Consider the following 17,314-nt stretch of genomic DNA (forward strand, 5'->3'; position numbering starts at 1 on the left):
AGTTAACTGTGGATAGGGAGGAGAAAAGGCTGCATTCCTCACAGCACCCTGACTGTAGAGCTAGTTGAAGAGGTATGGCATATGGGAGGGGAGGCAGACAGAGTGGGGCACATGGGGCTGCTGGGGGGAGTCATAAACGGGTTTGAAAGGGCTAGTGTGGGGGACAGACTGAGGCAGGGGCTGAATGGGAATGTGGGTGCAGGGCTCCGTGGGGATGGGAAAGGGGGTGACTGAGTGGGAGTGCAGGGACAGAAGGAGGGGTGGCTGCAAGCGGGTGCAGGGAAACGTGGATGCGGGAGAGATGTGAATGAAGGGGGTGCAGGGACACGTGGGGACAGGGGCAGATGTTTCTGACTGAATGACAGGCTAAGGGTCTGCATGGGGGAGGCTTCCCAACTGCCTAACAGTCCCTCAGTGCCCCCCCGCCCAAGTGGTGCAAGTAGAAATAATTTCTTGCCAGTACTGCACTCATAGCGGGGGCACATGACCCTTCATGTGACTCCTCCCCCACCCTAGCCCAGAGCCTCCATACTCTCCCTATCCCCTCCAACAACCCCCCTTACCTGTCTAAAATTTTACAACTGTATCTGTTGAACAGATGCAGTTGTAAAATGATGCCTTGGACCGTGGTACCACCAGTATTTCCAGGTGTCATTGAGGATCCAGCAGCATGCCAAATTGAAAACTTCTTAAATGAAAGAAGGATAGGAAAGACAATCACCCCACTTTCCCTTAACACATGATCAGCGCTTCCCTTATGTACAAACTACATTTCTGCTGACTTACCTTTTATCTAAGTATTGCTCTCCGCCAGGCACTAGGAAAGCAAAGATGTTGAGCCATCTGGCTTTGATGGAGAAGAGACATAGAACTGTGTGTGCCATGTACATCTTGATAGAACTACAGCCCAAATTGTTTTATCGTTTTCTTCAACATGACATACAGGAAGGGCAGTCAAAATCAGCCTGGCAGAACGTGCATAAGAACTGCCTCTGGACAGATAAGCAATTGATCAAAATCACATTCTCTGATCTCTTGGGGCCAAATCCTGTCCTCATTGAAATCAAAAGGAGTTTTGCTATTGAGTTCGATGGGAATAGGCTTTGACATTTGGAGACGAAAGAACAAAACCACTCAAGCAAGGACTATGTTGCTTATACCACAGGTATCAAAGCCTGATGACTCATTTGAGAAATTGAGCAGACATCTGATCTTTGCTGATTTCTCCCTTGCAATGGACAATCAATGAGGCTAGGACAGTCTCTGTACCATAGCCAGCTCATAAATCCATCTGCAAAGGATCAAGGAAATATGAAGGCTCTAGATTACCTTAAAGTCTGCAGTCCCTTGGTTAGAATGCTCCCATTAGTATATGTTCATAGTCCGGAGGCTGGAGCAGGAAAGAGGCAAAATGGAGATATTTCCAGGCCAGGGCCTTTTCACTTGTGCCAAGTAGAGGGAAATCTGTTCTCACTGTGAAAGATGGTGTTTGGAGTTGCATGGGCAAGTTATATGTCCATTAGCCCCACTCATATTGTAGTTAGAATCAGGGCCACCCGGGGGGGGGGGGCGGGAAGTGGGGCAATTTGCCCCGGGCCCCGCAGGGGCCCCCATGAGAGTTTTTCGGGGCCCCTGGAGCAGGGTCCTTCACTCCAGGGGCCCTGGAAAACTCTTGCGGGGCCTAGGCCCCTGGAGCTTCTTCTGCTCCGGGCCTTCGGCAGCGGGGAGTCCTTCTGCCCTGGGGCGGAAGGACCCCCAACCGCCGAATTACTGCCGAAGCGGGACCCGCCGCCAAAGTGCCGGGTCTTTGGCGGTAATTTGGCGATGGGGGTCCCCGCTGTGGGTCTTCGGGGCACTTCGGCGGCGGGTCCCAGAGCAGAAGGACTCCCCCCCCACTGCCAAATTACTGCTGAAGCGGGGGGGGCTCCCACCGCTGCCAAAGACCCCAGACCCCCTGAAGCCTCTGGGCAGCCCTGGTTAGAATGTTCGCAAAAAGTCCATTAGGTGTAGACAGGTGTCTTCCAGAGTCCATTGTGAGCTAAGTTTTCCTGAGTGGGCCATTCAGTTTGACTTGCCCCTTCATGTGCTGGCTAAATACCTTGTGGGCGTTACCACAGGAGCAAACATATAGTAAACATAGCTAATACTCATAACTTCAGATACACTATGAATACACATACATAAAAATAGTATAATCATAAGTACCAGCTATTTCATGTACATGACTATTCCCAAAAGAGATTCTGAAAAATCACACACCACATACCTAGGACCCTATGTGCCAGCACAACTGGAGTTTTGTTATCTGTTATGAAACAGCAGAGATGGGGCCAGTGACATGACTCTGTTTAGCCTAAAAGGGCAAGATTGACTTTTAGCTGTTCAGGTGTGACTGCATCTTTAGTCAGTGAGGGCATACTGGCTAGCACACGTTCAGGTTAAAGGGCTTCAATGTTCCTTTGCCGTTAACTTTTTAATGTTCATAAACCTGGCATGTGCTGAGGTGGTTTAAAGCATACAGGTTTTTAGGTTTGCAGATCTGTGAACCTCTGCCACTGTGAGATTTTATTATTATTATTTATTTATTTATTTTTGCTGGTCAGAATATGGGAGGGTATCCTCTCCGCCCTCTGCTCATGAGATTATGTCTGTGTCTTGTAGCACTCTTCTGAAAACCAGTTGGAAGGATTTTTTTTCCAGTAAGAGTGGACTGATTCTTTTCTCTTAAAAGGCATATGCTTTTTTCAGGCATATACTGATTAACACAGAAAACAATTGGGGCTGTTAAACTTTCTTCAAATTCCACAGAAAATTAAGTTCAGCTATATTTTCCAGTACAGTGATGAAATGGGTATTTGTATATACAAACATCACCATGCTTAACTACTCCCTTTCCCACATCATATATAGTATTTCAGTCTGTTTATCTGGAATATGGGAGTTGGGTGAGGAGCCATTTCAGCATAAGTATGACTTATTAAAAGATAAATTTTAAGTAGAACTGTATCCTAAACTGCATTATGGTATTGTTCCCAAACATTACATTTCAATGGGAGATTCAACTTCCTGTAGAGGAACAGAACAGACTCATAAAAACATAAGAATGGCTGTACTGGGTCATTGCTGGGAAGGAGCTTGGGAGTGAACCTGAAGGGTTGTTAGGTGTAGGTGGGAAAAGTGAGTTTTTTATTTGTCAAAACCACACAATCTAATAACACCAGTTTCAATTATGTTGGCAAATACCTGTTAGCAAGTAGGTCTGTAACAATACAGACAACCAAAAAGACTCAATTTTTTTTTTTTTACAAATAGATTCCTTACTAGGTATATTAATACAGAACTTTGAGTCATAATTAATTTGTTAACTGCAATACAGAAATTTATTTCCTACACCCCTCAGAAACAGTGCAAAGGCTTGGGCAAGGTGTCGTGGGTAATACAGGAGCTGAGGGAGAGGGAAATACATTGACAAAAAAAAAATCTATACAACACCTAATACAAAGGGGATCCAGTGTTGATCCATCTGGTTGAAAATGTCATGTTTGCCTACTCAGTTTTAGAGCCACAACTATTTAGATATAGTCTGTACATAGGGTAGTATAAAAGGTCAAGAGGGAGTCTTCCTCACTGGATCGTCTCACCTCTATGGTGGTAGTTCAAATCTAGCCCCTCCTGGTACTGACTGAAACTTGTTACCCCATGCACACGATGAGTTAAATGTTTTATAGGTCTCTGTTCAGTTCCTAGTGGACAAAGCACACCGATATAACTGGCAGTCTGAACATGTATTCACTGGATATGTAAACTGATTTATTCTTAATAAACTCAGAGACAATATGCAACCCTTATAAAATGCTTTACATGGTCTAAAGATTATCCAGTTAATCCTCACACCACCACCACTACCAAGTAGATTTATAAATATAATCCCTATTTTAAAGATGGGGAGACTGAGGCAAAGAGGCCAAGAGCCTCAAAGCTATTTAGGCACTCAGCTCCCATTGAAATCAATGGGAGCGAGTCTCCAAAATACCTGTGAGGAGCTGGGCTAGAGAAACTAATGCCAACATTTTCTAATATGGATGCCTACATTTAAATAGCTGCCTACATGTGGATGAAGGTAATTTACAGAGATGCTGAGCACCTCATCTCCCACTGATTTAAATTCAGGTACTAATATGTAGATTTATCTTTATGCTTATCTTTATGCAATTGCATTTGAAAATATGGTCACAGCAAGTTGCTGACAAACGGTGGATAAAAATCAATTACACCGCGACCCCAATATAACGCTGTCCTTGGGACCCAAAAAATCTTACTGTGTTATAGGTGACACTGCATTATATCGAACTTGGTTTGATCTGCTGGACTGTGCAGCCCTGCCCCTCCCCCAAATGCTGCTTTACCGCATTATATCCAAATTCATGTTATATCGGGTCGCGTTATATCGGGTAGAGGTGTATTTTTAAAGTAACAAATTTAAATATTTAAAATTATTTTTTAATTTAAATCTTTTTAAAAATAAACCTATTGAAAGTGATTTAAATTAAAAATACTAAGCAATGTTTGCTGCTGAACAGAGCACGAAGAATATATTTATTTATTTTTGTTATTAACTTTCCTCAGCAACTTTGAAACACCAGTTACTGGAGCCAGTGCTTTGGAAATATAGTGTGTGTGGGTTCTATTTGCAACATATATCCACACACACACCTTGACATTGTTAATGATGTTATATTTTAAATGTTGACTTTTTAAAAATTGCGATTTACAGTAATGCAGTCAATAGTAACCTTCTTGGTACAGATGGCACCACAAAATTATAGTGCTCCTATAGCTTGATACTTGCTTGGACAATGGTTGGTACATAGCTCCTTCTGCCGCTTCTCCACTGAAATTCATTCTGTTCGTTGGCATGTGTCATGTGTGCCTGTTTGTTTAATAAACAGCCTCCAGGCCCATGTCATGTGTATTGCCAAAATGTTGCAATTCCATGCCCTTCCCTTCCTTTCTGACAGTTTTGCCAAAATAATTACCTTATTCTGTCCTAGATTATTAACAAAGTAACACTCTCAAAACAAGTAACAGGCAGTAGCCCTGTTAGTCTGTATCCACAAAAACAAGGAGTCTGGTGGCACCTTAAAGACTATTTGGGCATAAGCTTTCATGGGTACAAAAACCTCACTTCTTCAGATGCTCTCAAAACAAGACAGGCAGAGCAATTCAATAACATCCATGTCTCTCTTGGCAGATAGTTACACTACCCATCCAGAGTATGTGGACATCCCCACTTTTATGCCTACTACAGTGACATCCCTAACATTGCCATTTCTTCTCCATTCCCAGTTACTCCTTGGTACATCATGCCTCAATTCCCAATGTCATCCACACGCAATGACATCTCCCTATCACTTCTATTCTAGCACTGCTTTTTACCCCCTCTCCTCTATTCGCTCCTCAGCCTTTTTTCCCTCTCCTAAGAGCGGACCAATTGTAAGTGCAAATCTCAGCTGTTTGTACCCGATATTACCACAGGCACTATATGAAGGCGTAAGATGAACACATGTATAAGCTAGGCGTAGTCTACACTAGAAAAATATATAAGCATTGTTCAGCACGTGTGCACCTAGCTCCCTCCCTGCTTCCACAAGTGACTCCTGCCTTTTTACCACTTTGCTATCTCACCCTCACTGCACTGATCTACAATAACAGAATCCCTCCCATTTAAATCCACCCACAGGCTCTATCTACATTTCAGCATGTTCCAGGGACCGGCGCCCTGTCCCCTCGACCTGCTCAGGGGGGTAAAAACACCAGCAGCGGGGCTACACGACAGCGCTTGTTCCCAGCGGGGGGAGCTACCCGTGCGTTACTGCTGGCGGTGGGAGATCGCCTGCACACGTAGCCGGAAATGCAGAGCCCAGGGGCGCGGAGCGGGAGCAGCACGGTCTGGCAGCAGCCCCCGGCTCCCTTTGTCCGCCCCCCGCCTGTGGCGTGGGCAGGACGTGGTGAGAGAGGGAGGCCCGCACCCGCGGCACAGAGGCAGCAGCTCGCGGCTGTGCAGCGGGGTTGAGGAACTGAGGGGGTGGGGGAGGGCTGCGGACGCCACACGCGGCAAGTTCGCTGCTCCATGCAGCGACCGCCCCTCAGGAGGCAGCTCTGCAGCCTCCTGCCCGCTGCCAGAGAGGCCCGCAGCAGGGCGGGGGTTCAGCCATCACCGCCTCCCCATTGGCTGGGGCTGCCCACGTCCTTTCCCCCCATTGGAGGAAACGCGGAGCGCACGGGCCCAGCACGCTCCGCTCGCGCTGGCTGCGGTCGCCTCGCGCTCCTCCCAGACCGATGCGCCAGGGGCGGAGGAGGCAGCCGCAGCGCGGCCAATGGGCGTGAGGAGTGGGGGCGGGGCCCAGGGGGGCTGAGCCCGGCCAGGAGCCGCCAAGTTGGTAAACAAGCCCCGCGCCTCGTGGTGCGGCTGGGCGGGCGCGGCGGAGTCGGACGTGGCGTTGTGCGGGGGGCAAGTAAGCGAACGTCGCCCCTTCCCTTCCCTCCGGGGCGGCCCGCGGGCGGTTGGGGGGGAGGAGTTGTGCCCCACCCCGGTCAGCTCGGCGGGGGGCAGGCTGTGTAGGCCCGTCCCTGTGGGGGCGCCCGGGCCCTGCCCCCTCAGCGCGGGGCTGCTCCCCCCTCCTCCGGGCGGCCCGCTGGCTGCTGCAGCCGCGGGGGCGCCCTTCATGCCGCCCTCCCGCCGCGGGCCGCCTTGCCCATCGGCTATTTCCCTTCGTGCTGCGGCTTCGCAGCGTCCCGGGCCTTCGGCGGCGGATACGTGGCTGCGGGGCGGCTCGTTCTGTCGGTCTCTGTGCCAGGTGCCTCCTCGGCAGGCGGGAGCCTCTGCGGGGAAATCCGGCGTGCGGAGCCGTGGCCGTGAGGGTAACGAGGGTAAAAGCAGTAAAGAGCCGTCAAGACCGAAACGGTGGCACCATCGTGAGGCTGCAAACAGCAGACACGAGAAGGGGGGAGGGACCCAAAGCCACTAATGTACATCCATGGTCTTGGGTCTTAACTTTGTGCCGAATGTAAGTGGGAACGTGGCCTAGCTCCGCAAAGAGTCACGGTGGGAAACCGTGAATTCCTCTAGATTCACAGAATACCCTGCTGCAGACATATGAGATCCCCCCCTCGCTTTGCAGTGGCTCTGCTCCCTTTCCAGTTCTCCCTTCCCTGTTTCCCCCGTACAATTCAGTTGGTGTGGGGTGTGTGTGGCCTTTGAATGTCCTGGGGGTCTGATCCTACAGATCTCTGACCTCTGTGCCCGATGCTGAGCACCCTCAAATCCCACTGACTTCAGTGCTTTTTGAGGACACACAAGATCTTGTTCTTAGACTGGATGGTTGTATTGACTGTGTTTTAGTGTAGAAAGAAACTTTGCCTTACTGGGGCCCTAATAAAGTACGACTAGTGCCGTGAGTGGTGTTTTGAAGTCTTTGTGTGGTAGCCACTTGGCCAATTTTTACTTACTTTTGGGGTTATACAACGTGGTACCAGTGACCATGGTGCTGGTAGTCTGCAGTGGGTTATGTCAGTTACAGATTCCTAATGGAAATAGATCTAAGGGTTAAACGTTTTTTTTTTCTTTTGGGTATGGATCCAAGTAGAAGCAAACAGATTATGATATTGCCTTATAGAAACACTTGGAAAAATAAAACAAACACCAATCAATGTTAGTTCAGAGCTCTTCATTTTAGAAGGGCTATGATTAAAGAACTGGGTTAATGTGCTGCATTAGCAATATATATCACTTGCCTCTTTATTAGGTAGAGGCTGAGAATTATAACCATAAACAGTGTTTAAAGCTATCATTTTTTGACTGATTGCTAGTGGTAAAAGGGCACGCATGGATATTGGACCTTAATGCATGATGTTGCTTAACAGGTAATGTTTGCAATTCAAAATTTGCTCAATATTTGGCTTTTTGTGTGATGCATTCTTTATTTACACACACACACACACACACACACACACTTTATTTATATATATATATACACATTTTTTATTTATATGTATACACACACACACACCATCAAATTGTATTAATAACTGGTTTATAAGGTTAATCTTTGTGTTTTGGGCCCTATCTGTGAGGTGCTGACTTCAGTTGCATGTGTTCAGCAGGGTTGGGTGATTATCTTATTGTAAAGATCCCAGTGAAAAATGGCTTTTTTTTGCTGTGGGAGTTGGGGATGGTTGTCCAATTAAAAGAAGCTTATATATTCGGCCTGAATTCCTAACATCTTGTTTATGGGGAAAGAGGAGAATCTGCTATCACTTCACATAGTATATGTTCTGGCACATTGCCATTGTCACCGCTATAGAAACTTGAACTTCCATCTCCTGCTGCATAAGTGTAGCAGGAAGCCTTAGAAACCAGCCTATTTGAGGATCCTGATATAACTTGATGGCGGAACTGATCCCTCCTCCGAATGATTCAGTGTAAGAAGTTGCAGAGATGTAAAAAATCAACTAACAGACATCAGTACAAAGTAATTAATTTAATGTGTCTTGAGACCAAAATGTGAATGAAAACTTAGACCATTCAGTATCTGTAAAATTTTAAAGAAAAATAAACTTATATTTCATATAGGGATCTGTTAGTTTGTGTTACAAAAACAGGCAGGAACTAGACCTACACTGACTTTCTTTTGATAACCTTTTCAAAAGTGTTTTGGATATAGACTGTTTGCACTGTTGTTGTATCCATGTTAATCCAGAATATTTAAGAGGATGAGAGAGGTAATATCTTCTATTGGACCAGCTTCTGTTGGTGAAAGAGACAAGCATTTGAGCTTACACACACGGGTGGTGGTCAGGGCACAGATTTGGATGTAGACTGATTTTGTTTGCTCAGTGTTTACTTGAACTATAAACATTCTGATAAATGGATTGAAGTGCTGGCTATATTCACAATAGTTATTGACAGTCTATTCCTGGAGTCGGCAACCTTTCAAAAGTGGTGTGCCGAGTCTTCATTTATTCACCCTAATTTAAGGATTTGCGTGCCAGTAATACATTTTAATGTTTTTAGAAGGTCTCTTTCTATAATGTATAACTAAACTATTGTTCTATGTAAAGTAAATAAGGTTTTTTTAAATGTTTAAGAAGCTTCATTTAAAATTAAATTAAAATGCAGAGCCCCCCGGACCAGTGGCCAGGACCTGGGCAGTGAGAGTGCCACTGAAAATCAGCTCACGTACCACCTTTGGCACATGTGCCATAGGTTGCCTACCCCTGGTCTATTCTAAACTGCTGAAATCTATGCTGCTGAGGCTGTGTATACACTTAAAATGCTATGGTGACAGCTGCTGTTACGTTTCAATGTAGATACTCACTACAGTGGTGGGAGGGGTTCTCCTATCGCGATTGTTAATCCACTTCCCTTAGCTGCTGTGGCTAGCACTGTCTACACCAGCGTTCAGTTGTCTTAACTATGCCATTCTCAGAGGTGAGGCTTTTTCACATCCTTGAGTGACATAGCTGGATCGACTTAACCTTTCGGTGTAGACTAGCCTGTAGTAACAAGTATATTTCTTTTGGTATCTCAACAATATATTAATATACATCCAGTTTCAATCAAGTACAGCAAGGCGATGGTAGAGGAACTATTCTCTCAACATTCTGGGACCTGTGTTGAACCAGAAAGTGAAAGCAGCTATAAACAAGGAGAAACTGACTAGTAAAGGGTCCAAGCTGAGAGAAATGTGGAAAGATTCTAAATATTCTTTTGTTTTAATAATTAAAACTGTTAATTGTCAAATAAGAACTTGATAGTATGAGGGTCCTTAAGTCTGCTGCCTTTCAATAGCAGCGTTTTGGAAAGTTTTTTGTGCTCTTAGGTTCTGTTAACTTTGCTGGAATGCAGTTCTTGTTCAGTATTTTACAGTGCCCAGCAATGAGCATTGGATTAGGCTTTAACTATTGAATCCGAGAACTCAAAATTATTACTTTGGTGTAACATGGTGCTTGAGTACCATTGAGTTCAGGGTAAAAGAATTGTCAGGTAGACTAGAAATATCCTGAGATGGAAAAGTTGATGACAAAGTGGTGTTTGTCTCAGTATAAACAAAATACAGTGGTGTTTCCTGAGTTTCTTTGATACAGCAGGTTCTTTGACTGCTTCTGTTTCTGAGAAGATTGATGGAAGGAACAGTTTAACTGAAACTGATGTGGTTACCATTGTGTGATTTGAATTAGTATCAGAGCAGACAACTCAAATTTCTTTTAATATGTCACAGATGCTGTGTGTTTCTTTTGCACTACGTGTTTACCAGCAGTGACTTTTGTAACCTTGAAAGCTCAGATAAAACCTGATTGTAGTAATTCGTAGTACATTGTCCTCAGATATGCAGGAGAAAAATGGCTGACCTTCAGGGGGAAAATGGCAAGCAGTTTCTGCTTTGTTAAAATAGTGTGATAAGGACAAGAAAAGGTCAAAAGAAAAGGAGAGTTCCCTTTATGTTTACTCTTTGACCACTTTGTTTTGTTACTTTTATATTATGAGTCTGAGAGTGTCATAAACAGATAGCTAAGGGTTAATGTCTCTTTCACCTGAAGCACCTGACCAGAGGACCAATCAGGAAACCGGATTTTTTCAACTTTGGGTGGAGGGAATTGTGTGTCTGAGTCTTTTTGTCTGTTTTCCTGCTTTCTCTGAGCTTTGGAGAACTAGAGAGAGAAAAGGAAAAAAGCACTGTTGCTAGGCAGACTTCAGGAGGCAACAGAACCTGCAGTTCAGAAGATAAACACCGAAAATCAGGCTAGCAATCCAACACACAGATCTCCCCTTGATTTCTTCCTCCCACCAATTCCCTGGTGAGTACAGACTCAATTTCCCTGAAGTAAAGAAAAACTCCAACAGGTCTTAAAAGAAAGCTTTATATAAAAAGAAAGAAAAATACAAATGGGCTCTCTGTATTAAGATGATACAATACAGGGTCGATTGCTTAAAAGAATATTGAATAAACAGCCTTATTCAAAAGAATACAAATCAAAGCACTCCAGCACTTATATTCATGCAAATACCAAAGAAAAGAAACCATATAACTTACTATCTGATCTCTTTGTCCTTACACTTAGAAACAGAAGACTAGAAAGTAGAAACTGTTTCTCCAAAGCTCAGAGAAAGCAGGCAGGCAGACAAAAGACTCAGACACACAATTCCCTCCACCCAAAGTTGAAAAAATCCGGTTTCCTGATTGGTCCTCTGGTCAGGTGCTTCAGGTGAAAGAGACATTAACCCTTAGCTATCTGTTTATGACAGAGAGCTTGCAAAATATGTATGCTATTCTGGCATTAATACATAGCACTGAAGCTCTCTGTTTTGTTACTGCCAAGAAGAACTGTATGTATGTACAATCAGACTTCCAGCTACTCTGTGCTATTCAATGCATTAGTGAGTGTTTCATTTGCAGTATTTAAAAGCAGACTAAAAATAGCTGAGTTTGAATGTGTGCAAGGTGAGGAGAATTGTTTTTAGGCTTGCTGTCCTCCAGAATAACCCTCCCAAAGGCAGGTGGCAGTCTGTTATTTCTTATCTTTTATGGGACCAATTTCTGTTGGTGAGAGAGACAAGCTTTAGAGCTTTCTTTCACCAACAGAAATTGGTCCAATAAAAGATATTACAGTACCTCACCTACCTTGTCTCTCTAATATCCTGGGACCAAGGTGGCTACAACAGCACTGCATATTTCTTATCATGTCTGTCAGATTGTGTGCTTTTTCTTCTTGGGGTTAACTCTTGTTGTGGAGATGTAGAAACTGATTGAGGGAGAATAGTTGGATCACTGCATTCTCGCTTCCCTGGAGTTACCTAGCTGATAGTTCACACAAAATTTGTTAGTAGCTATTGGGTCAAGTTCATTGTGGGTGTCACTCTGACTTCAGTAAAGTGGCACCAAGGATGGCTGCGGCCCAGTGTGCCTTCATGACTTATTGTGTTGGAGTGTTGGTGTAGAATTCTTCTGTCTACCTACCTACCACTTCTAGTTTGTAAAAGATAGGAAACTCTAGCACAAGGGTAGGCAACCTATGGCATGTGTGCCAAAGGCGGCACAAAAGCTGATTTTTCAGTGGCACTCACACTGCCAGGGTCCTGGCAACCGGTCCAGGGGGGCTCTGCATTTTAATTTAATTTTAAATGAAGCTTCTTAAACATTTAAAAAACCTTAAATACTTTACATACAATAGTTTAGTTATATATTACAGACTTATAGAAAGAGAACTTCTAAAAACATTAAAATGTATTACTGGCACGCAAAACCTGAAATTAGAGTGAATAAATGAAGACTTGGCACACCACTTCTGAAAGGTTGCCGACCCCTGCTCTAGCAGACTGCATTTAGTCAAGTTGAGTTTGTCTTGAGCCAAGCCAAGAATTGACATGGCATGAGGTTTTGCCCTCTCTGCCCATAACCATGCATCAATTCCTCCCCCCTTTCCCCTTTAAGGCTTTTGTTTTTTCACTGAGGGGGATAATCAGTGAACAGATGCATGTTGATCTGCATGAGGAAGATATTTAAAAATTATTTATAGAGCACCTCAGATGTGTAAAGCACTTTACAGAACATAGCAAACAGATGATCACTGCTCTGAAGAACTGTTAGGTTTTGTGATTACAGAGCTTCTTGTTTAGAAATGTTACAAATTTAAATTTTGATTTTTTTTTTAAAATTTACTTCATTCTTGAAACAGCTTACCTAACCAAATCAGAGTTTATAAATAACTACTACCTCTGGTGATCCAGCAACTTAATCTAATCACCCTAGAATGTAACTGTTGAAACTTAAAAATAAAGGCCCGCATGTCACCCTTAAATCATATAGATTCAGTACCCGAAGAGACACAATGCATATAGTCCGCTTGCACTTAAGACAGTCACAGGACAGTTTTGTGGTGCTAATGGATGAGGCTGATGCTGTTGTACTGTCAACATAGAGTTCTTCCTGTGTTCAAGTCTCTCCCTGCCCTTCTTTTGCCCCTGCAATTACTCCATTTTCTGTGCCCAGTTTAGGGGTTCATTTATTCAGTCTCACTGCTGCTATCTGGATCTCCTCAGGTGTGTTGTCTTCTCCCATCCCTTACCTGGATCTACCTGTGGCTCTGGCATGCTCTAATGAGGCCTGATTTAGTATTCTAACTTTCATACAGCTTCTATTGTCTTCAGTGTGGCAAATCCCAGCACACTGTGACAGAGTACGTGTACACATAATGATCAGGGCTGTGAGAAGGGTAGAAGAAGAAAATTGCAGTAAGAAAGAGAGCTTAGAGCAAAGTGAGAATTTCTTTATATCTTTTGTTTTTAAGGAACTCTCTGGAAATAAAGACTTTCCACAAGAGACAGTCATCTGAATTAATCATGTTTTATGCATACGGGCAAAGCTTATGTTGATTGTGGGTGTATAGAAGGGAGCAGGCACAATTACAAACTCAAACTTTTTGAATATTTTAGAATTCCAAGACAGGAGTTTTTCAGTCTCGGCAAATGAGCAGTGATATTCTGTGCGGTGTTTCTTGGAGCTGCAGTATACAACTTGCGGCTCAGGGAAAGAGGCATTGGAGCACAAAGGTAGCTTTGTGCCGTTTTGGCAACCTCTGTATTCTGGGCTGCTCCTGGGGCCCAAATAGTTCCTGGTGTAATGTAAACAGCCCTGGAGTTATTCTAATTTAAAGCAGTTCATCCTAGACTACCCACAGACAGTGACACTGACCAGAAGTCCTGTAGCCCTATCTGCTGTAGACCTAACTTTTGCACTGAAGCTTGTGAAGGAGCCTTCATACTTGATGCCTGCCCTCCGGGAGTTCTCCCCTGGCCTCTACAGTGGTTTTACAGCATACTTGGCCTATAGCAGAGGGGAGGTTCCCTCACAGGATCTTTAATGCTCAGGGAATGTGAGTTACATATGTGCAGTCGAAGAGTGGAGACTTGTTTCCAAGTGACTAAGTGAAGGAAAAGGATGATTGTGAAGATTCTCTTGGAATCGTATGGTAGTGTATCTACATTGGTTGAGCATGGGATACTTTGCTCTATTGTGTACATGTTTGCGGTGAGAGAAGATAGGTTTAAGCATGTATGCTTAGCATCAGATTACAGTTCCTTGTGGAGGAAAGTGACCCTCCAGTCCTAATGAGGCAGGAATTATAATCCATATCTTGATGGCTTTTTGAAGTGCTTTGGAGAGGGAGGTGATAGTAGGGAACAGTTAAAAACAACCAAGGGCAACTAGACTATTAAATACACTTCTACCTCGATATTACATGACCCAGTATAACACAAATTCAGATATAATGTGGTAAAGAAGTGCGTGGGGTGAGGAGGGGGAGGCTGCGCACTCCAGGTGATCAAAGCAAGTTCGATATAATGCGGTTTCACCTATAACGCGGTAAGATTTTTTGGCTCATTATATCAGGGTAGAGGTGTATATAGCTATAGGAGATAGCTATGGAGACCTAGAGATACTAGTAAATACTCTATCAGAAGAGACTGGTTTAATTCTTTCTATATTCAGCAGTCTTGCCCATGCTGTGCTTTCAGTGCAGCTTGTGCTCCTAAATCACTTAGATTCTCTTGAAAATCCAGCTGTAAAAGTGCATCCCCCTCAGTTCCCCTATAACTTACTATTCTGTATACAGCCATGGATCTTGTGGTTTGGGGGATGGAGTTAGTTTTTGTATTATGAGTCTGAGAGCTTACGAAATATGTAAACTATTCTGGCATTAATACATAGCACTGAAGCTCTCTGTCTTCCAAGTGCTTTGTGCACACTAATGGTCAGGACACCAGATTATATTCATATAAATGAACAGGAAAACCAAGACCGAGAGGTTAACTAACTTGTCCAAGGTAAATCTCCAGAGCTGGAATTTCAGAGTAGCAGCCGTGTTAGTCTGTATCCGCCAAAAGAACAAGAGTACTTGTGGCACCTTAGAGACTAACAAATTTATTTGAGCATAAGGTTTCGTGGGCTACAGCCCACTTCCTCAGATGCATGTAGTGGAAAACACAGTAGGAAAAAACACAAACACACACACACACACACACACACACACACAACAATGAGTGTTACCATACACATTGTTAGGAGAGTGATCAGTCAAGGTGAGCTATTATCAGCAGGAGAGAGAAAGAACTGTTTGTAGTAATAATAAAAATGGCCCATTTCCAGCAATTGACAAGGAGATGTAAGGAACTGGGGGTGGGGGAAAATAAGCATGGGGAAATAGACATGAAACAATGGATGTTACCATACACACTATAAGGAGAGTAATCAGTTAAGGTGAGCTGTTATCTTTCTCTCCTGCTGATAATAGGTCACCTTGACTGATCGCTTTCCCTATAGCATGTATAGTAACACCCATTTTTTCATGTTCTGTGTGTGTGTGTGTGTGTGTGTGTGTGTGTATGTATGTATATATAATAATCTTCCTACTGTATTTTCCACTACATGCATGCGATGAAGTGGGCTGTAGCCCACGAAAGCTTATGCTCAAATAAATTTGTTACTCTCTAAGGTGCCACAAGTACTCCTGTTTTTTTAGAGCTGGAATTGGCACACAGGAATTCCTGATTCCAGTAGACCAGATTTCCCGCTCTTAAGATGAAATTTGAGTATTTTAGTTGGGCATTAAAACCTATGCTTATGATAATCAAGAGAACTTGTAGCAAAAACAGAACTGTACATTTATTGTAGGAGCTAGGACTCCAGTTTGCTAACTGGCCTATAAATAGGCAGCATATCTTGTATGAATTGTAAGAGGCTAAATTTGAACTTAATTCTAGCTTATGGAGCAAGTCTGGTTAGATATATGTACCTCCTGGATCGATAGTGAGAGTCTGGGGTAGCTCACCTCCAGTTCAGAATCATGATAGGATTATCTTCAGCACATGGGCAGAGAACGTGTGCACTCCTATGAGTTGCACACAGTATGTGCACATAGGGCCAATGACTATGTAAATAGTAACTTATGATAAGATGTGTAGCTCTATCTCGTATGTCTGAGGGATGTAGGCACAAGATCAAAACCAAAGTATCTTACCACATCTGGTAAATGTGGGTGCCTGGTACAGCTGCACATCATGTATAACTGCTCTTCTATAAGTTGCAGAACTCCGACCTGCTAAGTAGTCAACGCCTTCAACCAATCAGATGCTTCCTTTCATAGTACCATTGGTGAAATGGCTAGCAAATTGTCCTGTTCTGTGGTTCATTTTTTGCTCTGTAGGTGGGTTATTACTGTACATTCAGAGACATACTATCATTAATCACATCACAGAGGAAAAGCTCCTATTTTTCTCCGCAGTCTATAGATTATCTCATGTTACAGGGTATTTATTTCTTGGGTCTGAAGGACTCTAGGCTTGCTTCTGAAGTGTGTGTGTAACTTATTAGTTTATAATCCCCATCCAGTACTTTGTGTGCTTTCACAAAGTTAAAACTCCCCCAAAAGAGAACTGGTTATAGAATAATACACTGCCCCCAAAAGTCAATTACCAGCTAATTAAGGAGAAATCCCTTTGTTACAGGCTGTATCCCACAACTTGAAGTTTGAATGGCCCTTCTGAGCTCTTTGCTACATGTTTGGAATTTAGTGCTCTGTAGATATGCAATTTTCTATGTTTGCTGAAGATAGGGAACTGAACTTTGATAAACCCTAAATAGAACAGTAGTTGGTAAAGAGATTTTTGTGGCAGGATGGAACTAATTTGCAAGGGATTGTTAAGCAATTTTTATGAGAGAGGTTCGTGCTCTTAGTTTTATTTGAAATGTAGCTCCTGGGCTCAGTAAACAGATCTTTCTCTTGAAACTATCTTTCATTTGAAACAAAAATGGAAGAATTCCAATCAGCAGTGGTTTATAAAAGGGATACATTATTTTGGGCTGTAAATTATAGTGTCTGAAGCCTTTGTTCTCTAAAATTCTAGGATGCATAACTGACAAATGTAGAATAAAATCTTCATTTTTGTATAACTTTGCCTTAAATGTTACTTAAGGGGCATAACTTGAAATCTGGTCAGTGTCAGAAAACGGGATAAATAGTTTCAGGTGCTACTCCTGGGTCCCCCTTCAAATCTACATGGTTTTGCAGTGATACTCTCCAATTTTTTGAATGTATTCTCTTCCCTGTTGCTGCATGAAAGAGCCAAAAAAGAAAAAAACAACCAAGGGAAACTGATGAAACACACGTGTTTGCAAGACTGAGTCTAACTTTAATCATGTGAGTAGTCCCACTGAACTCATTCAGTAAAGTTAGACATATATGTTTACAGAATTGG

At 43.3% G+C, this 17,314-nt stretch overlaps 2 protein-coding genes across 4 annotated transcripts in view; both read left to right on the forward strand.

Annotated features, from left to right (window-relative positions):
• The window catches only part of XDH (xanthine dehydrogenase), an 855,537-nt gene that overhangs the window by 244,674 nt on the left and 593,549 nt on the right, over positions 1 to 17,314 (forward strand). The gene's annotated exons all lie outside the window — the stretch shown is intronic.
• COQ8A (coenzyme Q8A) overlaps positions 1 to 17,314 on the forward strand; it is a 160,865-nt gene that overhangs the window by 75,921 nt on the left and 67,630 nt on the right. For 2 of the 3 annotated variants that reach the window (XM_050948538.1, XM_050948540.1), the window contains exon 1: positions 6,401 to 6,515. The exons of the other annotated variant lie outside the window; for it this stretch is intronic. The gene's annotated coding sequence lies outside the window, so the exon portion shown is untranslated. Of the gene's footprint in view, positions 1 to 6,400; positions 6,516 to 17,314 lie in introns of those variants that run through there. 3 annotated transcript variants of the gene reach the window in all.

Source organism: Gopherus flavomarginatus, chromosome 4 (genome assembly GCF_025201925.1).
Source record: "Gopherus flavomarginatus isolate rGopFla2 chromosome 4, rGopFla2.mat.asm, whole genome shotgun sequence".
Lineage (NCBI taxonomy): Eukaryota > Metazoa > Chordata > Testudines > Testudinidae > Gopherus > Gopherus flavomarginatus.